At 46.0% G+C, this 25,060-nt stretch overlaps 1 protein-coding gene across 1 annotated transcript in view; it reads right to left on the minus strand.

Moving 5' to 3' along the window:
- Positions 1 to 25,011: 25,011 nt before the first annotated feature.
- LOC310686799 (uncharacterized protein) overlaps positions 25,012 to 25,060 on the minus strand; it is an 87,008-nt gene continuing 86,959 nt past the window's right edge. Inside the window, exon 3 of the transcript XR_014516115.1 lies at positions 25,012 to 25,043. The gene's annotated coding sequence lies outside the window, so the exon portion shown is untranslated. The remainder of the gene's footprint in view (positions 25,044 to 25,060) is intronic.

Consider the following 25,060-nt stretch of genomic DNA (forward strand, 5'->3'; position numbering starts at 1 on the left):
TCTGCTCATTCAGTGAAGCATATTCCACATTTCACACATTTTAATGGCTATTCCTAATGAAACGAAAGGTTCCCCATCTTCTGGAATTCTGACTGTCTTCTGTATCACCTTCTTCAGAATGGGCTGAAAGGAAATTTTGGTTTCAAGGAAGAGAACAAAGGGAAAGAGAGCACATCAAACACCATTAGCACCTTCTCTTATTTCAACATCTCCTACATTCCCCTGCCTCCTACCCATGTTCCCAGTTTTTATGAAATGAAGATGCAATGTCATCAAATGATAGTAATGCATAAGCAACCTTTCATAATCCTCAATCATCGTTAATAAAGCAGCATGATCTTGGAATACAGCCTTTTCAAATCAATTGTTTTCACACAGGAAAGGCAGCTGCTCTCTGTCCATGAAGAGGCCCTCTCTTTCTCTGGTCCATCTTTCCTTTGGACATTCCCCATCCTCTGCATCATAATCCTCCATCCACCCCTGTTTCCACCTCTAGATCTTCATGAATCACCTGCACAGTCCCATTGGCCTCAGGAGGTCCATATGGACTATTATGTGAGACCTAGGTCTATGCCTTTTCCAGGGACTGTGGCCTGGATCAGTCAGAGAACTAGTGACAAGGCTTGGTGCTTGGAGTCAGCTGAATGGATTAGCCTGTTCTCCCTGTGCAAAGGTCAGAGGGGGCAGGGTTTCTGTTGAGGAAGGTGATTAGCTGTGGGAGGAGCTTATCAGAGGTAGCAGTGCAGCAGTTGAAGAAGGAGCAAAAAGGGTTTTCTTGTGTGTGTGTGTGTGTGTGTGTGTGTGTTTCTTTGTGGCTGATTAGCTGCTCTCCCTGTGCAAAGCTCAGAGGGGGCAGGGTTTCTGTTGAGGAAGGTGATTAGCTGTGGGAGGAGCTTATCAGAGGTAGCAGGGCAGCAGTTGAAGAAGGAGCCAAAAGGGTTTTCTTGTGTGTGTGTGTGTGTGTGTGTGTGTTTCTTTGTGGCTGATTAGCTGCTCTCCCTGTGCAAAGCTCAGAGGGGGCAGGGTTTCTGTTGAGGAAGGTGATTAGCTGTGGGAGGAGCTTATCAGAGGTAGCAGGGCAGCAGTTGAAGAAGGAGCCAAAAGGGTTTTCTTGTGTGTGTGTGTGTGTGTGTGTGTGTGTGTGTTTCTTTGTGGCTGATTAGCTGCTCTCCCTGTGCAAAGCTCAGAGGGGGCAGGGTTTCTGTTGAGGAAGGTGATTAGCTGTGGGAGGAGCTTATCAGAGGTAGCAGGGCAGCAGTTGAAGAAGGAGCAAAAAGGGTTTTCTTGTGTGTGTGTTTCTTTGTGGCTGATTAGCTGTTCTCCCTGTGCAAAGGTCAGAGGGGGCAGGGTTTCTGTTGAGGAAGGTGATTAGCTGTGGGAGGAGCTTATCAGAGGTAGCAGGGCAGCAGTTGAAGAAGGAGCCAAAAGGGTTTTCTTGTGTGTGTGTGTGTGTGTGTGTGTGTGTTTCTTTGTGGCTGATTAGCTGCTCTCCCTGTGCAAAGCTCAGAGGGGGCAGGGTTTCTGTTGAGGAAGGTGATTAGCTGTGGGAGGAGCTTATCAGAGGTAGCAGGGCAGCAGTTGAAGAAGGAGCCAAAAGGGTTTTCTTGTGTGTGTGTGTGTGTGTGTGTGTGTGTGTGTTTCTTTGTGGCTGATTAGCTGCTCTCCCTGTGCAAAGCTCAGAGGGGGCAGGGTTTCTGTTGAGGAAGGTGATTAGCTGTGGGAGGAGCTTATCAGAGGTAGCAGGGCAGCAGTTGAAGAAGGAGCAAAAAGGGTTTTCTTGTGTGTGTGTTTCTTTGTGGCTGATTAGCTGTTCTCCCTGTGCAAAGGTCAGAGGGGGCAGGGTTTCTGTTGAGGAAGGTGATTAGCTGTGGGAGGAGCTTATCAGAGGTAGCAGGGCAGCAGTTGAAGAAGGAGCCAAAAGGGTTTTCTTGTGTGTGTGTGTGTGTGTGTGTGTGTTTCTTTGTGGCTGATTAGCTGCTCTCCCTGTGCAAAGCTCAGAGGGGGCAGGGTTTCTGTTGAGGAAGGTGATTAGCTGTGGGAGGAGCTTATCAGAGGTAGCAGGGCAGCAGTTGAAGAAGGAGCCAAAAGGGTTTTCTTGTGTGTGTGTGTGTGTGTGTGTTTCTTTGTGGCTGATTAGCTGCTCTCCCTGTGCAAAGCTCAGAGGGGGCAGGGTTTCTGTTGAGGAAGGTGATTAGCTGTGGGAGGAGCTTATCAGAGGTAGCAGGGCAGCAGTTGAAGAAGGAGCAAAAAGGGTTTTCTTGTGTGTGTGTTTCTTTGTGGCTGATTAGCTGTTCTCCCTGTGCAAAGGTCAGAGGGGGCAGGGTTTCTGTTGAGGAAGGTGATTAGCTGTGGGAGGAGCTTATCAGAGGTAGCAGGGCAGCAGTTGAAGAAGGAGCAAAAAGGGTTTTCTTGTGTGTGTGTGTTTCTTTGTGGCTGATTAGCTGTTCTCCCTGTGCAAAGGTCAGAGGGGGCAGGGTTTCTGTTGAGGAAGGTGATTAGCTGTGGGAGGAGCTTATCAGAGGTAGCAGGGCAGCAGTTGAAGAAGGAGCAAAAAGGGTTTTCTTGTGTGTGTGTGTTTCTTTGTGGCTGATTAGCTGTTCTCCCTGTGCAAAGGTCAGAGGGGGCAGGGTTTCTGTTGAGGAAGGTGATTAGCTGTGGGAGGAGCTTATCAGATCAATCTTTGATCAATCTTTTAGATTTAGGGGCGCTAGTCTCAAACGTTTTTTGGGGGAGACCTAGGTTTTTTTGTGGGGGGAGTTATTTGTCCTGTCTTCACGCTTTTTATGATGGAGGACCACTGTAGCCACCCCAACGACGTTCTCAAGATGGAGGGGGAGGGAACAGCTGCAGTCGCCTGCGGTTCCTGCGCAATGTTTGCCATCTTGCCAAAGGTTGCAGGCAGCTTTACCTGCAGCAATTGCATGTTGATTGCCCTCTTAAAAGACAAAGTCCAGCAACTGGAGGGACGTGTAGCTACGCTCCAAAGAATTAGAGATCTGGAGCTCTTCTTGGAAGCAACAGAGCACACCGTCTCCACCAAGGAGGAGACAGGGGACTCCCCTGAGAAGGAGGCTAGTCCTCTCCCCTAGCATGGAAGACGAAGAGCAGACTCCATTTGAGGATCTCTCCCTCATTTCAGTCGATCAGGTATATGAAGACGAGCAGCAAAGTCAGTCCTCAGGGAATGTGCAGGCGACCTTGGAACGGACAGCTCATGGAAGAACCCCGACCAAACCTAAGAGGAGGCGTGTAGTGGTGATGGGGGATTCCCTACTGAGGGGAACAGAAGCAGTGATCTGTGGGCCTGACAAGATGTCTTGGGAAGTGTGCTGTCTCCCCGGGGCTAAGATCCAAGATGTAACTGAACGACTGCAAGGAATCATAAAACCCACTGACAAATACCCCTTCCTCTTGGTTCATGTGGGAACCAATGACACTGCAAGCAATAGCCTCCAGAAGATCAAAAGAGACTACGAGGCTCTGGGCAGGAAATTGAAGCAATTAAATACACAAATTGTCATCTCATCTGTCCTCCCAGTTGAACGACGTGGCCCAGGGAGAGAGGGGAAAATAGTGGAAGTGAACAGCTGGCTTCGCAAATGGTGTAAACAGGAACGGTTTGGATTCTTAGATCATGGACTGCAGTTTCTTGAAGATGGACTTCTGGCAAGCGATGGGCTGCACCTCACAACGGTTGGGAGAAATGTTTTTGCCAAAAATCTCAGAAACCTCATCAGGAGGGCTTTAAACTGACTAATGTGGGGGAGGGAGACAGTGCTCCTGAAGGTAGGAGTCTATCAATTGATGAAGATGACCATCCAAATGTCATAGACCAAATGGAGCAAACAGCACGCAGACCTAGTGGTGGGAGAAAAAAATCCTTAAATAAGAGACATGGGGAAATGATTAATGGACTTCAATGTCTGTACACTAATGCACAAAGCATGGGAAATAAACAAGATGAGCTTGAGCTCTTGGTACAGCAAACTAAATATGACATAATAGGCATCACTGAAACCTGGTGGGATAAGTCCCACGATTGGAATGTAATAATGGGGGGATACAATCTATTTCGGAGAAACAGATCAGACAAGAAAGGAGGAGGAGTGGCGTTATATGTCAGGGATGTGTATACCTGTGAAGAGATCCAAGATTTAGAACCTCAAAGCCAAAGTGAGAGCATTTGGGTCAAAATTAAGGGAGAGAAGAATAACAGAGACCTCATTGTGGGAGTTTACTATAGATCCCCAAGCCAAACGGAGGACATAGATGATGCCTTCCTGGAACAGATGGCCAAGCATGCAAAAGGAAGGGAGATAGTAGTAATGGGGGACTTCAATTACCCGGATATTTGTTGGATGTCAAACTCAGCCAAGAGCATAAGGTCAAACAGATTCCTCACTGGCCTTGCAGACAACTTCATTGTCCAGAAAGTGGGAGAAGCAACAAGAGGAACAGCCATTTTAGATCTGGTCCTAACCAATGTTGATGAGCTGGTTAGTGGGGTAGAAGTGGAAGGATCATTAGGCGCGAGTGATCATGCTCTTCTGAAGTTTACTATACAGCGGAAAGGAGCAGCCAAGCATACTAGGACTCAATTTCTTGACTTTAAGAAAGCCGACTTCATAAAACTTAGGGAAGTGCTGGGTGAGATCCCATGGACAGTAATACTAAAAGGAAAGGGAGTTCATGATGGCTGGGAGTTTGTTAAGAGGGAGATAGTAAAAGCACAATGTCAGGCAATACCAATGAGACGGAAACATGGAAGGTGCCTAAAGAAGCCAGGGTGGCTATCTAAAGAACTTTTAACTGAGTTAAGATTAAAAAAGGATGTGTACAAAAAATGGAAAAGGGGGGAAACCACCAAAGAGGAATTCAAACAAATAGCCAGTACGTGTAGACACAAAGTCAGAAAAGCTAAAGCACAGAATGAACTCAGGCTTGCTAGAGAGGTTAAAAGCAACAAAAAAGGCTTTTATGGGTATGTTCGTAGCAAAAGGAAGAACAAAGAAACAGTGGGGTCACTCAGAGGAGAAGATGGTGAAATGCAAACAGGGGACACAGAAAGGGCTGAACTCCTCAATGCCTTCTTTGCCTCAGTCTTCTCCGATAAAGAAAACAATGCCCGACCTGAAGAATTTGGAGCAAATGATTCAGCAAAGGAAACACAGCCCAGAATAACTAAGGAGATAGTACAAGAATACTTGGCTAGTTTAGATGTATTCAAGTCTCCAGGGCCAGATGAACTGCATCCAAGAGTATTAAAAGAACTGGCAGATGTGATACTGAGAGCCAGTGTGGTGTAGTGGTTAAGAGCAGTAGTCACGTAATCTGGGAAACCGGGTTCGTGTCTCCGCTCCTCCACATGCAGCTGCTGGGTGACCTTGGGCCAGTCACACTTCTGTGAAGTCTCTCAGCCCCACTCACCTCACAGAGTGTTTGTTGTGGGGGAGGAAGGGAAAGGAGAATGTTAGCCGCTTTGAGACTCCTGTAGGGGAGTGAAAGGCGGGATATCAAATCCAAACTCTTCTTCTTCTTCTTCATCTCAGAACCACTGGCAGTCATCTTTGAGAATTCCTGGAGAACAGGCGAAGTCCCGGCAGACTGGAGGAGGGCAAATGTTGTCCCTATTTTCGAAAAGGGGAAAAGAGAGGACCCAAATAATTACCGCCCAGTCAGTCTGACATCAATACCAGGGAAGATTCTGGAGCAGATCATTAAGAAAACAGTCTGTGAGCACCTAGAAAGGAATGCTGTGATCACCAATAGTCAGCATGGATTTCTGAAAAATAAGTCATGTCAGACTAACCTGATCTCGTTTTTTGACAGAATTACAAGCCTGGTAGATGAAGGGAACTCAGTGGATATAGCCTACCTTGATTTCAGTAAGGCATTTGACAAGGTGCCCCATGATATTCTTGTAAAGAAGCTGGTAAAATGCGGTCTTGACTATGCTACCACTCAGTGGATTTGTAACTGGCTGACTGACCGAACCCAAAGGGTGCTCATCAATGGTTCCTCTTCATCCTGGAGAAGAGTGACTAGTGGGGTGCCACAGGGTTCTGTCTTGGGCCCAGTCTTATTCAACATCTTTATCAACGACTTGGATGATGGACTCAAGGGCATCCTGATCAAATTTGCAGATGACACCAAACTGGGAGGGGTGGCTAACACCCCAGAGGACAGGATCACACTTCAAAACGACCTTGACAGATTAGAAAACTGGGCCAAAACAAACAAGATGAATTTTAACAGGGAGAAATGTAAAGTATTGCACTTGGGCAAAAAAAATGAGAGGCACAAATACAAGATGGGTGACACCTGGCTTGAGAGCAGTACATGTGAAAAGGATCTAGGAGTCTTGGTTGACCACAAACTTGACATGAGCCAACAGTGTGACGCGGCAGCTAAAAAAGCCAATGCAATTCTGGGCCTCATCAATAGGAGTATAGCATCTAGATCAAGGGAAGTAATAGTGCCACTGTATTCTGCTCTGGTCAGACCTCACCTGGAGTACTGTGTCCAGTTCTGGGCACCACAATTCAAGAAGGACACTGACAAACTGGAACGTGTCCAGAGGAGGGCAACCAAAATGGTCAAAGGCCTGGAAACGATGCCTTATGAGGAACGGCTAAGGGAGCTGGGCATGTTTAGCCTGGAGAAGAGGAGGTTAAGGGGTGATATGATAGCCATGTTCAAATATATAAAAGGATGTCACACAGAGGAGGGAGAAAGGTTGTTTTCTGCTGCTCCAGAGATGCGGACACGGAGCAATGGATCCAAACTACAAGAAAGAAGATTCCACCTAAACATTAGGAAGAACTTCCTGACAGTAAGAGCTGTTCGACAGTGGAATTTGCTGCCAAGGAGTGTGGTGGAGTCTCCTACTTTGGAGGTCTTTAAGCAGAGGCTTGACAACCATATGTCAGGAGTGCTCTGATGGTGTTTCCTGCTTGGCAGGGGGATGGACTCAATGGCCCTTGTGGTCTCTTCCAACTCTATGATTCTATGAACGGGTGCTCAGGGAAGCTCCTGTTCTTGGAGATGGACCTCCATCTGCATGCCTCACATTAAATGGAGAGAGCAGGAGAAGCAGAAGGAAAGCAGCTGGCACATGGGAATCCCAGGCAGAAGCACCCACCCCAATGGTTCTTTATAATGATGATGTGCTGCCTGATCACGTGCCCCTCTGCTGACACAGAACTATAATCTGGCACTGACAAAGCTGGATATTCCACGCAAAGGGATAACTGTACTTAGTGGAAATTTCAGCCTTGAATATATGGTATTGATTCATTGATGCCCTGAAGTTGTGTTATCTCTGGAGACAAGAATTTATTCCTGATTTGTCTTAAGTATCAGTCCAGTATACCTGAAAGAGCGTCTCCAGCCCCATCATTCTGCCCGGACGCTGTGGTCCAGCGCCGAGGGCCTTCTGGCGGTTCCCTCATTGCGAGAAGCAAAGCTACAGGGAACCAGGCAGAGGGCCTTCTCGGTAGTGGCGCCCGCCCTGTGGAACGCCCTTCCAGCAGATGTCAAAGCGATAAACAAATACCTGACATTCAGGAGACATCTTAAGGCATCTGTTCAGGGAAGTTTTTAACGTGTGATATTTTATTGTATTTTTGGTTTTTATGGAAGCCGCCCAGAGTGGCTGGGGAGGCCCAGCCAGATGGGCGGGGTATAAATAATAAATTATTATTATTATTATTATACAATGTCTTGGGGTGTTAGAGGAGTGGCAGTACCTTTGGTGGGGGAAATGTCATGCACCTTATGGGGTAACCTATCCACCACTGTGCCCCACCCTCCACTCAGCTCTCACCTGTCGCTTCCAGAAGCTGTCAGCATGCAACAGGGGCCACAATCCCAGGAATGGCTTCAACCGGCTGGCAAAACCAGGTGAGGATTGTTGATGGGTCTCAAATCCTTGGTGGATTAGGGAATTCTGTTGCAGGTGAAGAACAGCCCTGGTGGATGGAGAGGATGAGAACAACAGTGAATCCCACAGTCAAGAAGGCAGATTCTGCCCATCCTGCAGAGGAAAGGGAAGGGAGCCCACTGAGAAGGAAAACTCTGGTCCTAAACTTTGCTGCCTCATGACTTATCTTCAGGAGAAGTGAATGCTATGGAGGAAAACCTACACAAATCTTGAGTGGAGTCTCTAAGATGCTTGGATAGTGCCCTGCACACCTACTTCATTCAACTCCTGCAGCCAAGCTGGTGCCAAACCTACTGCTCTGCTTTCCTTGGGACCATATCAGCCAGGCTGAGAAGGGGGTCTGGTTGTCTAGGCAGCCCAGGACCCCCAAACACACTACCCAGGCAGTGCTGCTAACACAGCAGTTTCAGGTGGAGAGATGAGCTCAGACCTGTGTATCAAAGTCTCTCCAATGTGGAACAAGGAAAACAGAAGTGCATCATATGTCACTGTAAGAGTATTTGAAAAGACAAAGTATCTGGTGGCCCCTTGAAAGCTAATAAAAGTATTGTGGCTGAAGCTTTTGTGGGCTGCAGGACCAGGAAAGCTCCTGGCACCATGATCCTTCCAATGGGGATTCAGACTCATCATGGGACTTGAACTGCCCTGGCTGATTATCTCCAATGGGATAGATATTGAGAGGGAAGCTGTTCCCTGGTTCTACCGGATCTCTCAGTGGATTTGGAGACCTTTGACCATAGTATCCTTCTGGACCCTCTAGGGGAGCTGGGGGAATTACTGTGCAGTGGCTCCCCTCCTTCCTCCTCGGCCATGTCCAGAAAGTGGTGTTAGGTGATGAGTGCTCTGAGCCCCGGGTGCTCCCTTGTGGGGTGCCTCAGAACTCCATCCTCTCCCCCATGCTTTTTAATATCTATATGAAGACGCTGGGAGAGATCATCAGGGGTTTGGATTGGGTGTTCACTAGTATGTGGGTGATACCCAGCTCTTCCTCTCTTTTAAATTGGAGCCAGTGAAGGCGGTGAATGCCCTGTGTTGGTGCCTGGAGGTGATTTGAGGATGGGTGGCAGCTAACAGATTGAGGTTGAATCCTGACAAGACAGAAGTACTGTCCCTGGAGGACAGTAAGTTGTGGAGGATTCCCTGGTCCTGAATTGGGTAACTGTGGCCCTAAAGGACCAGGGGCACAGCCTGGGGATCATTTTGGACTCACAGCTGTCCATGGAGGCGCAGGCCAGTTCTGTGTCCTGGGCAGCTTCTGCCAGCTCCATCTGGTACGCCGGATGAGACCCTCCCTGCCCTCTGACTGTCTCACCGGAGTGGTGCATGCTCTGGTTAGCTCCAGTTTGGACTACTGCCATGTGTTGTACATGGGGCTACCTTTGAAGGTGACTCAGAAACTGCAACTAATCCAGAATGGGGCAGCTGGACTAGTAACTGGGAGCAGCCGCCGAGACCACATATCACTTGTCCTAAAGGATCTTCCCTGGCTCCCAGCGCATTTCCAAGCACAATTCACACTGTTGGTGCTGACCTTTAAAGTGTCATAGTTGCATTTTTCAGGCATAGAAAAGCATTGATCTAATGTAGAGAGATCAATCATTCCTGGTCTATTGCTTCAAGAAGGTTCTGGTGGTTTTACTCTGAGTGATTCAAAGCTGGTGTTTTCTCTAGCTGGAACATTTTAGCTGATCAGGGAGTTTCCTTTCTGCTGAGAGCAGGTGGTGGGATCAGTTGTTAGGAGGTGTACATTTTCCTCATCCTCAATGCACCAGGCAGTGGAAAAGACTCTTAAAGATGGAAGCCTGAGAGAGAGGAAAAGGTTTCTGGCTGATTCCTGGGTGGGATTGCGGAAACAAAGAGCCGCTTCTGAGAAGGCCTCTCCTCTCCTCTCTTCCTCTCCTGATTTGAAACGCTGCGACTGGACAGGGCAGGGGCTTATGGGGTGGGAAGAGGAGGGAGCATGCAGGAAGGAAGGGGAGGGGGGACTGGAACCCCCACTTTCCAGGGATCCCTTTGGTTGCCTTGAAGGGGTGGCCGATTCCTGGGAGGGAGGGAGAAGCCAAGGCGGCCCCTCCAGAGAATCCCCGCAGGCGCCACCATGGAGACGTCTCTCCAAAGACTGGTCTTCCTAGCTCTCTCCCCCCCCCCCAATGCTGCCCTTTCCTGCCCCAGGAATGCTCCCCCTCCCCACTTCCTCGACTCCCTCCCTCTGTGCCAGAGTCTCCCCTGTACCCAGAGCCCCCCCCCCCTTGGCGCCTTATATGGTTAGGGTTATGTCTCCCGCTGCCAAGGCGCCTAAGGGGCCAAGGAAAGCCCCCTTCGCAGCACACGTGCAGGGATCCAAGCCCTTCCCATGGGGCCCACGAAAGGCGCTTTGGGGAGCTGGCGGGGGTCTCTGGGTCCTTTTCTCCCCCCCTCTCCTCCCCCGGGAGCCCTTTACCTCTTTGTCCTCGCTCCCGAGTCTCATTTCTTTCCTGCAACATCCACGGGGGGCGGGGATCCTCCTCTTCCCATCCTCCTCTCCTTTCCGAAAGGCGCCCCCCCAGCTACGCCGCAGAGCAGCAATTCGGAGTAGAAGCTCCACTTGCGGGCGAAGCAGGCAGTTTGGCAGGGGGGCTCTCTCCCCTCATTCCGGAAACAGAAGCCGGATTGCGGGGAGGAGGGGGAGCAGAAGGAAGAGGTGCGACATACTGGGGGGTTTGAGGGTTGTGGGGGCGGAGTGAGAGGAGGATGTACCAGGAAGGGAGAAATTGAGGGGGGCGAAGGAGAGGAAGGTTTTTTCCCTCCCTTCTTCCCTCAGGGGATGAGGAGAGCGGGAAAAGGTTGATCCCGCCAATCCATTTGCAAAGCGGGGTCCCCCCCTACAATGTTTGCATTGCAAAATCCTTCCCTCCCCCACCCCACGCCATGAGCTTAGATCCGTTCCATGTTTTAGGACGATATTGGAGCACACTGAGTAGCGAGTTAGGCTTTGTGACTCCTGTGTTACGGAAAAAATGGGGCTTGGGCTTTTGCACACACGCCCCCCCCCCATACCCAGGTAAAATTCATCCCTTGTGTCTCCGTCAGAGGTAACACAATGAGGCCAGGAAGAAAGCAAGGCCAGCTGTTGATCTGTTTGCGCGCAGAGCCCCCCCCCCCTGCCCCATGCGAGGAATGAAGCAGCCCAGAAGTAAAGCGCGTTGCAATTTGGACACCCTCAGAAAGTAGCTCCCCCCCCCCCCCGTCACTGAGAGAGCACCCCAAAAACATCCCCGGCTGCGCCACAAAATGCGTTGTACATGGAAATCAGATCAGACTCCGAGTTCATGTTTTGGCAACATGACAAGTCCGTCTGTCAATCGGGATGCCTGAGGATTCCTGCTCGCTGCCTTTTCCGGGCCAGCCTGAGAGATCACTGGAAAGGGCGGATTTCTTGACTCCAGAATCCATCATGGCAGAGCCGTTTCATTCAGGCATAGAGATCTGCTCTTTGGAACAGTCTGCTTGGATCATGTGGATCATCAATGGATCATCCATGATGTCATACCCATCTCACGGGGGGGGGGGCTCAGGAAGAATCTCCTGCCACGTAACTGGGGGAGTCTGGAGGCTGACTGGGGTCAGACAGGGCTGCTGTTTTGCTCTCCTTCCTATTTCAGCTCAGATTTTACTGGCAGAAGTTACATTTCATCAAGAAATAGGTGGGTTCGTTGAGGAAACGGGGCTAAGCGAAAACATCCGTCGAAAAGAGGCAAATGTGTCTACTTTGTTACCACCCAGGGGCGATTTCCGGCGACAGTTGCAAAGGCCATTTGCAGAAAGGCTCCTATTGTATCACCTGCGGCTACATGCCAGAGTGTTGGTCTTTTTGCGGAAATGTGTCTGTGTAAATGCACTTATCCCCGTGCATTTATAATGGCAAGACATTAAATCCCTTGAGATCCACAAGCACCAGAACCATAAGCCCACATAGGAGTCCAAAAGCACAGAACGAAGCAGCCCTATCAAAAGCTGGGTGTCTAACAATAAATAAATAAAAAAAATCCTTCCAGTAGCACCTTATTTGAGATCTTGTATAGAATGTCCTGGGAGATTGAAGTGTTCTCCTACTGGTTTCTCTGTTTTGTGATTCTTGATGTCAGATTTATGTCCGTTTATTCTTTGGCGTAAGGTTTTTTTATTTTTTTTATTTTGACTATGGCAGACCAACACGGCTACCTATCTGTAACAAAAACAACAACAACTTTTTTTTGTACCCCATCCATCTGACTGGATTGCTCCAGCCACTCTGGACAGCTTCCAAAAGAATAGAAGAAAACATAACCGAACATGATATATTAAAAGCTTCTCGATACAAAGCTGCTTTCAGGCGTAGGGCTTTCAAGGTCAGCACCAATACTTTGAATGGTGCTCGGAAGCGGACCGAGAGTCAGTGAATATTTCTTAGGACCCGTGTTCAGGGGCCAGCTGTTAGGGGGCCTTTCAGCTGCTGTCCAAAACTGAATGTATCCGTTGCTGGAAATAATCCATAAACCTCTCCTCCTCCGCCTTCTCGGGATGCCATTGGGGCGCGATGCTCCGGCTATCGAAAGAGGGAGAGTCGTGAGTTGGGTGCGTTCGGCTTGCCAAGGGTTAAACGGAAACGAGCTAGATTCCTAATAAGGAAAGTACGGGGGGCAGGGTCCTCTAGAGCGAAAGCTCAATCCCTCCCTTTCCTGCAAGAAGTCGGGCGTGTGGGGGTCCCGTTGGTTTGGCTCTGCAGAGGCTGCCTGGGGGCGCCTGCTGGGATCCGGTGAGCCTCCTCTCTCCCAACATAGGGCCCATGGGTGTTACCGGAAAAATCTGAGGGCTCCCTTGGACAAAAACAAAGACACCAACCAGGATAACTTGGAGCAAAACAGCAGCCTGTAGGCTTGGCCTTTATTGAACTGTTGCAACAGGGTGTTCCCCTCACTTGCAGGAGAGAGGAAAGACCCAGAAAGATGGTGTGCCAGACCTTATAAAAACTTTTGAAATTCCCATCCTCTAGGTCAAGCCCACCCCCAGAAACATCATGCATACATTACAGAAGGGGTTGACATCATGCATACATTACAGAAGGGGTTGACATCATGCATACATTACAGAAAGGAGGGGTTGAGGGAGGAGTTGTGGTGGTAGCCTGAGTGTCCTGTCACCTGGCTTTCCCCCTGCCCATGAGTCACTTCCAGGAGACAAAGGGGAGTTTGCAGTTTCCTGCCCCCAGAGGGAAGATCTGATCATTGTCCTTTGTTTCAGTCCATGCTGAATCCACTCCCATATGCAAGTTCTTTGTGATATTGATTGTCTTCTGTCTGGGATCATCAGGGTTGGCATAGCAACTGGACAGGGCTCCTGTGGATGTGCTGGGATGGTGAAGGGATTATGGCTGACCAGAACCAAGTCACCCCCCTTTGATAGTCCTTGTCATATGGAGTAAAATAAAAATGGAACAGTGCAAATCCGATGTATGGTTGATTTTTCTATGAATTTATAACAGAAATGTGGCGTATGTAATGTGTGAGTGAGTGTGTGTGTGAAGTTTGCACAAACAGAATGATTGGGGTGGGGGGGGTTCCTGCTACAGGGGAGAGCGGGGTTCCCAGCACTGCATGGCGAGAGGGGGAAGTCAGGGCGCGGAGGGTCGCAGGAGGGCGGCAGCTCTGCTCTTCCTTTGCATGGATGCGCTGCTGGCCCCTTGGGGAGGGGCCTGGGGTCCAGGAGCGGGGAAATGCATGCAGAGAAACCCCATTCGGATGTATGGATCAGTCCCCTTGTATAACAGAGGTTGTCTGCGGATGGAAACATTCGGACATGAAATATGCCCTGGTCCCTGAAACCTCACTGGTGCAAGGAAGGAAGGAAGGGAGGGAGGGAGGGAGGAAGGAAGGAAGGCAGAGAAGCGAAAGCGCTTCCTCTTGCAGGGCAGAGTACAACCTGTGGAACTGCCTCCCACAAGAGCCAGGGAGGCCACCAATCAAGGTGGCGTTAAAAGAGGAGGAGGCCAATTCGTGGAGGAGGAGAGGGCGATGGGGGAATCCTCTGCCCTGTCTCCCGCATAGGAGGCAGCCCTATGGTCTGATCCTGCAGGTCTCATTTTCTCCTCCAGTGCTTAGTGTTGGGATGCATCCAAGGAATCCGTGTGCGGGGCGATCTCCAGTCCTTGGATCAGCATGAAACTGCGACCCGAGCTTCAACAGCCTTCAGCAGCTGGGCACGCACACTCAGCAGAGTAAACGCACAACAGAAGTGGCTGGAGAGGCATATGTGAGCAGATTTACAAGCAGTTTATTCAGTACACATCAGGACAAAGGAATCATGTCTGCTCTCCTTCATGTCCAAAGCAAGACAGCATAAGCAAAATCTATACAGTGGTACCTCGGTTAAGTACTTAATTTGATCTGGAGGTCCGTTCTTAACCTGAAACTGTTCTTAATCTGAAGCACCACTTTAGCAAATGGGGCCTCCTGCCACTGCGCTGCTGGAGCACAATTTCTGTTCTCATCCTGAAGCAAAGTACCTAACCCGAGGTAATACCGTATTTTTCGCCCTATAGGATGCACCGTCCCATAAGGTGCACCTAGTTTTTTGGGGGGGGAAATAAAAGGAAAAAAATTCTTTCCCCCCCAGGCGCGGGGCTGGGGCGGGGGAAGCCCGAGCTTTCCCTGACCCCAGCCTCCAAACAGGCAGCTCTCTGCAAGCCGAGGGAGCCCAGCGCTGGCTCCCGCTGCTTGCGCAGAGGTCCGCGAAGCCTGGACGCGCTGAACTCAGCGCGCACAGACTTCAGCATGCAGGCACCTCTCCGCAAGCAGCGGGAGCCCAGCGCTGGGCTCCCGCTGCTTGCCGAGAGGTGTGCGAATCCTGCATTCACCCCATAGGACGCACACACATTTCCCCTTCATTTTTGGAGGGGGAAAATGCGTCCTATAGGGTGAAAAATACGGTATTTCTGGGTTAGTGGTGTCTGTAACCTGAAGCCTCTGTAACCGGAGGTACCACTGTACACAAACAGAAGTTCCCAGCAAGCTGTGCTGGAGTGTAAACAGGCATGTGACACACAACAGTCATGCCTGTCCCTTAAGATGGAACAGAAATATTCTAACACTTAGTAGTTCCTCCAGATGCAAGCGTGGCCTCTGAGATTGCTGGGGGTTGGATTAGATGATCCTTGGGGAGCCAGTGTGGTGTAGTGGTTAAGAGCGGTAGTCACGTAATCTGGGAAACCGGGTTCGTGTCTCCGCTCCTCCACATGCATCTGCTGGGTGACCTTGGGCCAGTCACACTTCTGTGAAGTCTCTCAGCCCCACTCACCTCACAGAGTGTTTGTTGTGGGGGAGGAAGGGAAAGGAGAATGTTAGCCGCTTTGAGACTCCTGAAGGGGAGTGAAAGGCGGGATATCAAATCCAAACTCTTCTTCTTCTTCTTCTTCTTCTTCTTCTTCTTCTTCTTCTTCTTCTTCTTCTTCTTCTTCTTCTATAGTTCCATGAAAGCACTACTGGAGGGCTCAAAACCTTGTCATACCATATATATGCATGCCATCCAAAAACATTGTTAAACCCTTCCAAATCTAGAATGTCTGTGTTCTCAAGAAGTAGCCAGTCTTTCAACCAGCAGAAAGCTGCTGATTCGTAGTACAGTTTTAAGTCCGGCAGGGCGAATCCCCCTCTTTCCTTTGCGTCAGTTAAAATCTTAAATTTTATTCTGGGTTTTTTGCCCTGCCAGACAAACTTCGAGATATCTGAGGTCAAAAACACACACAGAGGCAGCAGGACTTCTTCAGTAATAGTTTACTGAGCTTTCAAAGCATACAGTTCTCACTGGGTCTCCAGTGAGGCACAAAACTTAGCTCCTGAGAGCAAATCCAGTTTCAGCAGTAAAAAAATACAGCACACAGGATGTCTAAGTCAGGCACACACACCAGCAGAAGGGAGCAAGGGAGGAAAGAGGCTGGAAGGACACAGGGCAATGGATGTGTGTCTTTCGCTTCCTGTCGTCTTGGAGGAAAGTCAGCAACTCGGCATCTGCAGGGGCTTCACAAAGCAAAGCTTTCTGCCGGCTGCTTCCAGGCAAATGAGCATCCCAGAAATGCACACTGTGATCTGTGGTGTGTTGCCATATCAATTGTTTCACGATGTGGTCTAGAAACCAGTATGGGACAATATATCGCCCAGCCCTAATTCTCACTGACCACCAGCAATCCATATAAACCCTCATCCTGTCTCTATCGAAAGGTACTTTACATCTTAGATTATAATGACATTGTTTGGCATTGCCTTCAATATTTCATTACTATACAGTTTTACACATAAATACCAGAACTACACATACACAACATGTGTTAAAGACTGATTTCCTCCTGAGTTCATTTCTGTGAAGAAAAGAGTGGACTCTGAGAGGAAGACATCCAACACTCCATACATCTAAATGGGTTCTTCCATGTGAGAGTCTCTGGATGTTCCTTAAACAATCCATTGTAAATAAAGCACTTTTTGCAATCTTTTTATTTAAACTGCTCCTCCTCTTTGAGTCTGTTGATGGTTTGTAGGGTTTCACTCCTAAAGTTCTTCCTATCCACGAGTCTGTTGATGTAGGACTTCCACCAGGACTGAACCTCTATCTCAGTGTTTTTCAACCACTGTTCCGCGGCACACTAGTGTGCCGCGAGATGTTGCCTGGTGTGCCGTGGGAAAATTTGAAAAAATTCGAAAGATTTTTTTAAAAAAGAATGTCACATTTTCGCCCACTAGGCGGGCGTCGGACTGTGTCCACCCTATTTTCCATCCGTCCTGGGTGGGGATCAGATCGGATGGGATCGGATGAGAGCGGACAGGCGGTCTGCTCTCATCCGATTCCCCATAGAGAGCAGCGGGGCTCTGACATCTCCCTCTCTGCACACAGTGCGGAGACGGAGCTGTCATCCGCCGGCTCAGCGGGGATCAGCGGATCGATCCCCACTGAGCAGAGAACGGTCCACGACGTTTTTGTTTGCCATTAAAGGAAAAAATATTAAACCATGCTTGAATGTCGGAACTGGTTACTAAAATTTTTGAATCCCACCACTGATGTTAAGTGTTTGTGTTTATTTGATTTGTGTTTATTTGATTCCTATTCAAGAGAATTACTTTATATATAGTCAATATAGGCACAGAGTTAAATTTTTTAACATTTTCTAATGGTGGTGTGCCTCGTGATTTTTTTCATGAAACAAGTGTGCCTTTGCCTAAAAAAGGTTGAAAAATACTGCTCTATCTACTTTCCTTTTTTAAAAAAAGTAATATTTATTAAAGGTTTAAGGGTTACAGAAAGGAAAAAAGGAAAAAACAAAGTTAAACAAAACAAAACAATACATTACAATAAAGAAAAACAACAACAGAAAACACTACTTATCTTAACAAAACAAAAACAGAAACAGAAACAATTAAAAACACAACGAATATTCCCATAACTTATCTTTCATTTACTTGTTTCATTGACCTCCTCACACCTCCCTTTTTTGTATTCTAGTTCAGTTAGCCATTTCAGCAAATCCTTTCCATCTTTCTCAGTTTTTGTCCTATAATTTGTCTTGACACAATCTAACCTTACTTTTCCCCCTTTAGCCGATTAACAATCTATTTTTACTTCATCCTTTATAACATTTCTGCTAAAGCCATATAACGTCATTCCAACATCCTTCTAACATTCATTAATTTTACAATGTTTCTGTAAATAATCTTTAAATTTCTTCCAATCTTCTTCCACCGACTCTTCTCCCTGGTCTCGGATTCTGCCAGTCATTTCCGCCAATTCCATGTAGTCCATCAACTTCATCTGCCATTCTTCCCTGGTGGGTAGATCTTGTGTCTTCCAGTGCTTTGCAATAAGTATTCTTGCTGCTGTTGTAGCATACATAAAGAAAGTTCTATCCTTCTTTGGCACCAATTGGCCGACCATGCCCAGGAGAAAGGCCTCTGGTTTCTTCAGAAAGGTATATTTAAATACCTTTTTCATTTATAGATTATAGATCATCTCCCAGAAAGTCTTAATCCTTGGGCATGTCCACCAAAGGTGAAAGAATGTACCTGCAGTCTCATTACATTTCCAACATTTATTATCGGGCAAATGGTAGATTTTTGCAAGCTTGACTGGTGTCATGTACCACTTGTAGATCATTTTCATTATATTCTCTCTTAAGGCATTACATGCCGAAAACTTCATACCTGTGGTCCATAACTGATCCCAGTCAGCCATCATAATGTTATGTCCAACATCTTGTGCCCATTTAATCATAGCTGATTTCACCGTTTCATCCTGAGTGTTCCATTTCAACAGCAAGTTATACATTCTTGATATATTCTTAACTTTGGGATCTAACAATTCTGTTTCCAATTTCGATTTTTCCACCTGGAAGCCAAGTTTTTTGTCCAAATTATATGCCTCCATTATTTGGTAATAATAGAGCCAGTCTCGCACTCCATTTTTTAATTTTTCAAAACTCTGTAGTTTTAATCTATCTCCCTCTAGTTCCAAAATTTCCCAATATTTCGGCCATTTGGCCTCCATATTGAGCTTTTTCTGAGCCTTCGCTTCCATTGGTGACAACCACCTTGGGATTTTATTTTCTAGCAAGTCCTTATATCTTATCCAGACATTAAACAGTGCTTTTCTGACAATATGGCTTTTAAACGCATTATGTGCTTTGACCTTATCATACCACAGGTATGCATTTCAACCAAATACATTGTTGAATCCTTCTAAGTCCAGCACATCGGTGTTTTCAAGAAGCAGCCATTCTCTCAGCCAGCAAAAAGCGGCTGATTCATAATAAAGTTTAAGGTCTGGCAGGGCAAATCCACCTCTTTCTTTAGCGTCAGTTAATATCTTAAATTTTATTTGAGGCTTCTTGCCCTGCCAGACAAATCTAGAAATATCTCTCTGCCACTTCTTAAAACAGTCCATTTTATCCAAGATTTGCAATGTTTGAAACAAAAACAGCATCCTTGGCAGTACATTCATTTTTATCACAGCAATTCGGCCTAGCAATGATAGCTTCAGATTTGACCATATTTCTAAGTCCTTTTTCACTTCAATCCAACATTTTTCATAGTTATCCTTAAATAAATTCACATTCTTAGCAGTCATGTTAACCCCCAAGTATTTCACTTTCTTAACCAGTATTAATCCTGTCTCCTTCTGAAATTTATCTCTCTCAATCACAGTTAGATTTTTCTCTAAAACCTTTGTTTTCATCTTATTCAACTTAAAGCTTGCTACCTGACCAAACTCTTGAATCAGTTCCAATACTCTTTTAGTACTAGATTCTGGCTCCTGTAAAGTCAATACCAAATCATCAGCAAATGCTTTCAATTTGTACTGTTTAGCTCCCACTTGTATACCTTTAACCAATTGGTCCCTTCTAACATGTTTCGTAGAACCTCCAGGACCGATATAAAAAGCAATGGAGAGATTGGGCAACCTTGTCGTGTTCCTTTCTCTGTCTTAAATTCTTCCGTCACTACATTATTCACAATTAATTTAGCCTTTTGTTCTGAGTAAATTGCACCTATACCATTTCCAAAACCTTGACCTACCCCCATCCCCTGTAAATTCTTCTTCATAAAACTCCAAGAGATATTGTCAAAGGCTTTCTCCACATCCACAAATATTAGAACTGCTTTAGTATTAATATTCACTTGTAGTTTTTTAAAGATGTTAATTATGTTCCTCGTATTGTCAGACAAATGTCTGCCCGGGAGAAAGCCCGCTTGGTCTTTATGAATTTCTTCTACTAGCACCTTTTTTAATCTTTTAGCCAAAATATCTGGAAAAATTTTTATAATCCACATTAAGCAACAATATGGGGCGGTAGTTCTTAAGCTGTGTCTCTGTTTTTGGTATAAGTGTAATGTAATATTCCTTCCACGACTCTGGTGCCCTTTCCCCTTCCAGTATTTCATTACAGACTTCCTTTAAAGGTTGTATTAACCATTCTTTCAGAGATCTATAATATCTTGAAGTCAAACCATCTGGTCCTGGAGATTTACCTAATTGCATGTTCTGAATGGCCCCTTCTACCTCCTGCTCCGTTATTTTGTAATTCAGCATTAGCTTATTTTCTTGAGAGGTTTTTTGTAGTCCATTTGTTTTCAAAAATCGGTCAATGTCCATTTCTTCCTGCGTCTCCTGTGTATATAGTTGTTTAAAGTACCTCTGGAAGCACTTTCTGATCTCCACTGGATTCTGTATATTCTTTCCTTCCACTTCCAAATTTGTAATGGTATTAAGTTTTTGTCTTTTTTTCATTTGCCAAGCCAGCAGTTTTCCGCACTTATTTGCTGATTCAAATGTCTTTTGTCTCATCTGTTTAATTTTCCATTCTATTTCCTGATTCATCATTTTCATATATTGTACTTGATATAACTTTATCTCTTTCAGGATCTCCTGCGACTTTGGTTTCGCTCTCAATTTCTTCTCTCCTTCCTTTATTTTCTCCAGAATTTTGTCTTTTTTCTCATTTTGAGCTCTCTTCTTGATTGCATTCTGTTGTATCAGAAATCCCCTCATAACCGCTTTACTTGCATCCCAGATTACTCTTTTTTCCACAGTAGTATTCATATTTATCTCAAAATAATCTCTCAAGGTTTTTTGGGCCTTCTTAGTCACTTCTTCGTTCCTAAACAAAGTGTCATTCATCCTCCATCTAAAGGAACCAATTGGTGTCAGTTTCATTTCCATCTTCACAGCATTGTGGTCGGAGCAAGTTTTAAGACAGATTTCCACTTTACTGATCTTCGGAGCCAATCCTCTAGTTACCCAAATTTGGTCAATTCTTGTCCATGTCATTTTGGCCTCAGAGAAGAAAGTTCCCTCTCTTCCCAGAGGGTTCTTCATTCTCCAGATGTCAACTAAATCCATATTGTCAGTCATGTCAAAGAAGGTTTTTGGTAGTCTACCATCCTTCATAACTACCTGTCTCTGTGCCTTGTCCATATTTGTAGGCACCACTCCATTCATGTCTCCCATCAAAATCATATTGTAATCCATATAGTCCATCAGAGTCTCATGTAGCTTCTTAAAAAATTCCGATTTTCCTTCATTTGGTGCTTAAAGCCTACTATCAAAAATTTCTCTCCTTGTGATTGAATTTCGATTGCAACAAATCTTCCTTGGTCATCTTTAAATATGAATTTCGGTGATAGGCTCTCCTTTGCATAAAGGACTACTCTTTTTTTGACTTTATCAGATGAAATAAATTCATGGCCCAATCTTTTATTACTCAATACCTTCCTGTGCAGCCTTATCACATGTGTTTCTTGTAGACAAATCAAGTCCAATTGTTCTTTTTTCAATAAATGAAAGACTCTCCGCCTTTTTTCCGGGGAGTTCAGTCCATTCACATTCCAGCTTAGTACTTGCAGTGCCATGATGTAATTACTCTGATTTTCCTCCAACTGCGCCCAATGCTTGCTCTTCTTCTGTTGGTGGTGTTGGTGTCACATTCACTGGGCGGTCCAGTCCAAAGGATAATGTTGCTATATCCAGTATTCCTCTATTTACTGATCCTCTGTCCGATGCTCTTTGCTCTAGTCCTCTGTCTGGTGATCTTTTGTCTGATGCTCTTGGCTCTTTTCCAAGTTCCTTCTGCAGATCTTCTTCGTAGTTATTCAAAAACTTTACTTTATCCTCTACTGATCTTATTTTTATTTTCCTTCCTTTGAAACTGAAGGATAGGCCTTGGGGAAATTCCCACCTGAAGATGATTTTATTCCTTCTCAGCAGGGCAACCAAATCTCCATAATTGGACCTAAGGTCCAAAAGATGTTTCAGGATATCTTTAAATATTTCCACTCTTGACTTCTGTTAGTGCCAACCCAAAATTTTATTTCTCTCTTCTTTGGATCGGAGGGTAATCAAACAGTCTCTTACTCTGTTCTTCTCTTTCTTCCCTCCTCTTCCAAGTCTAAAGGCCCTCACGATTCTAAATTCCTCTTCTTCCAAATCCAAATCCCAAAAATCTGCAAATTCCTGCGTGAGAAAATCTATCAAACTGTCCTTCTCCAGTTCAGGTACAGCTCTGATCCTCAAATTCATCTGTTTTTCCTTGAGCTCAATCATAGAAAGCGTCGACTTGTGGTCCTCAAGTTGCCTCTGTAGGTCTGGGACTCTCTCTGTTTCCAGTTGTGTTACCTTAACCTCCACGGCAGCAACTTTTCCCCTGGCTTCCTCTGCGGTCTGTCGAATCGAAGTAGATTCATGTATCAGTTTCTCAATGGTTTCTGTGTTGGCATTCACCTTTTGTCCCAAATTATTTAAACTTTCTGTGTTTTGATCAATTTTAGTAGATGCAGCATCCACTTTCTTATTTAGCTGTTCCAATGAGTCATTTAGCTTACTTAATGCAACTGCTAAAGCCTCTTCTGATAACATTCCTCTTGGTTTAGAATGTGTTCGTACAGCCGCAGATGACGCAGAAGGGCCGGATGTTGACGCTCTTCGCTGCCAAGACTTCCCAGACCTTGTTGTTTTGTCTGGGATTGAGGAATCTATTTTTTCTTTTCCATCTGCCATAACACTTAAGAAATCCAAGGTCAGTCCCACAGTTTTACCTTACAGCTGGAAAATTCCCCTGATCCAACTCTTGTAACAGTTTTAGAAACTTCCTCTAGGGGGAAACAGTTGTTATTTGTATTAATCCATAATAACGCCTTTTAAGACACAGTTCAAACAATAAAGTTAGTTTCAATTTTCAGCTGCTTTTCCTCCTTTTTAAGATCAGAAGAGGACAGCTAAAAACAATGTATCTTCCTTATTCAGCTAGCTGTCAGCGAACGGTCTATTCACAGTCAATGCACGTTCCAAAGTACGGCAGTCTTATTGGCAGCCCATTTCCAGGTTCTGAGCAGTGGAATTTTAACTTCCTTCCCTCTCTCTTGCAGGTATATACGGTCCAAAACTTCCCCCCTCTTCTTCTGTATCCAAGGGGGGGGGGTTCCACTATTTTTTAGTGCTGGAAAATTAGTCCTTTCCAATAGGCTTTCCAAGACTTTAGCTTGCAGCCTCTTTGCTTTAATCTATTTACAAAAGCAGAAGGTGGACTTCCTGTTTTGAGCCTCCCCGTTTTGGTACCAAATTAAGTCTTTTTTTCTTTAAGAACTACCAATTTATTCTACTCACGGGTAGTTGCTTTTAGAATCAGATTGTCCACAGGAAAAAGTCAGCGCTCTCCGGCAACGGCTGTGCGGCTTCGCTCCGTGGAAGAAGCAGTCGATTCAAAGCACCGCGCCGCTCACCCCACTTTGCTCCGGATCCCCGAAACTGGGTTTCCCCACGAGTAGGGGAGGCACGAAAGGTGCCCGCCGAATCCCACGTTCACAGGCTTCACCCACCTGTGATTTTTGAGGGGTCTCTGCCTTCGCCGTGGCGGCCAGACCCAGTTTCCACAGAGCAAATTCCTCCCGATCAGAGGAATTCCGCCATTACCAAAGGCGCTAACCCGGAAGTCTCCGAACCCCTATCTTCTTTCCTGATATTTATAAGGTTTGTGTTTTGTGTGAGTTGACATAAATCAAGGGTTCCACTCTGACTGAAGCTCCTTCCACAGTCCATACATTTAAACAGTTTCTCCCCTGTGTGTCTGCTGATGTTTTCTAAGATTTCCATTCTGACTGAAGCTCTTTCCGCACTCCATACATGTAAATGGTTTCTCCCCTGTGTGAGTCTGTTGATGTCTTCTAAGTTTTCCATTATCGCTAAAGCTCTTTCCGCACTCTATACATTTAAATGGTTTCTTTCCTGTGTGAGTCCATTGATGTATATTGAGGTTTCCACTCTGACGGAAGCTCTTTCCACACTCCATACATTTAAATGGTTTCTCCCCTTTGTGAATCAGTTGATGTTTTCTAAGGCATCCATGATCACTAAAGCTCCTTCCGCACTCCATACATTTATATGGTTTCTCCCCTATGTGAATCCGCTGGTGTAATTTAAGGTCTCCATTCTGACTGAAACATTTTCCACACTCCAGGCATTTAAATGGTTTATCACCTGTATGAGTCCGTTGGTGTCTTCTAAGCTTTCCATTATCAGTAAAGCTCTTTCCGCACTCCATGCATTTAAATGGTTTCTCCCCTGTGTGAATCCGCTGGTGTAATTTAAGGTCTCCATTCTGACTGAAGCACTTTCCACACTCCAGGCATTTAAATGGTTTTCTCCCTGTATGAGTCTGTTGATGTCTTCTAAGGTTTCCATTATCAGTAAAGCTCTTTCTGCACTCCATGCATTTAAATGGTTTCTCCCCTGTATGAGTCCGTTGATGTGTTCTAAGGTTTCCATTGAAACTGAAGCTCTTTCCACACTTCATACATTTAAATGGTTTCTCCCCTGTGTGAATCCGTTGATGTATATTGAGGTATCCACTCTGAGTGAAGCTCTTTCCACACTCCATACATTTATATGGTTTCTCCCCTGTGTGAATCCGCTGGTGTAATTTAAGCTCTCCATTCTGACAGAAACATTTTCCACACTCCATACATTTAAATGGTTTCTCCCCTGTGTGAGTCCGCTGGTGTAATTTAAGCTCTCCATTCTGACTGAAGCACTTTCCACACTCCACGCATTTAAATGGTTTTCTCCCTGTATGAGTCTGTTGATGTCTTCTAAGGTTTCCATTCTGACTGAAGCTCTTTCCACAATCCAGACATTTATATGGTTTCTCCCCTGTGTGAATCCGTTGATGTGTTCTAAGGGGTCCATTGTCACTAAAGCTCTTTCCGCACTCCTGGCATTTAAATGGTTTCTCCCCTGTGTGAATCCGTTGATGTGTTCTAAGGTTTCCATTATCAGTAAAGCTCTTTCCACACTCTATACATTTATGTTGTTTCTCCCCTGTGTGAGTCCATTGATGTGTTCTAAGGTTTCCATTGAAACTGAAGCTCTTTCCACACTCCATACCTTTAAATGGTTTCTCCCCTGTTGGAGTTTGTTGATGTGAACTATGTTTCCTCATTCAATGAAGCATATTCCACATTTCACACATTTTAATTTCTATTCCTAATGGGGGGAAAAGGTGACCCACTTCAGAGTGCGAGGAAAGGGAATCCTGTTTGGGTTTCAAGGAAGAGAACTAAGGGAAAGAGAACA

Source organism: Podarcis liolepis (genome assembly GCF_965112155.1).
Source record: "Podarcis liolepis genome assembly, chromosome: 10".
Classification (NCBI taxonomy): Eukaryota; Metazoa; Chordata; class Lepidosauria; order Squamata; family Lacertidae; genus Podarcis; species Podarcis liolepis.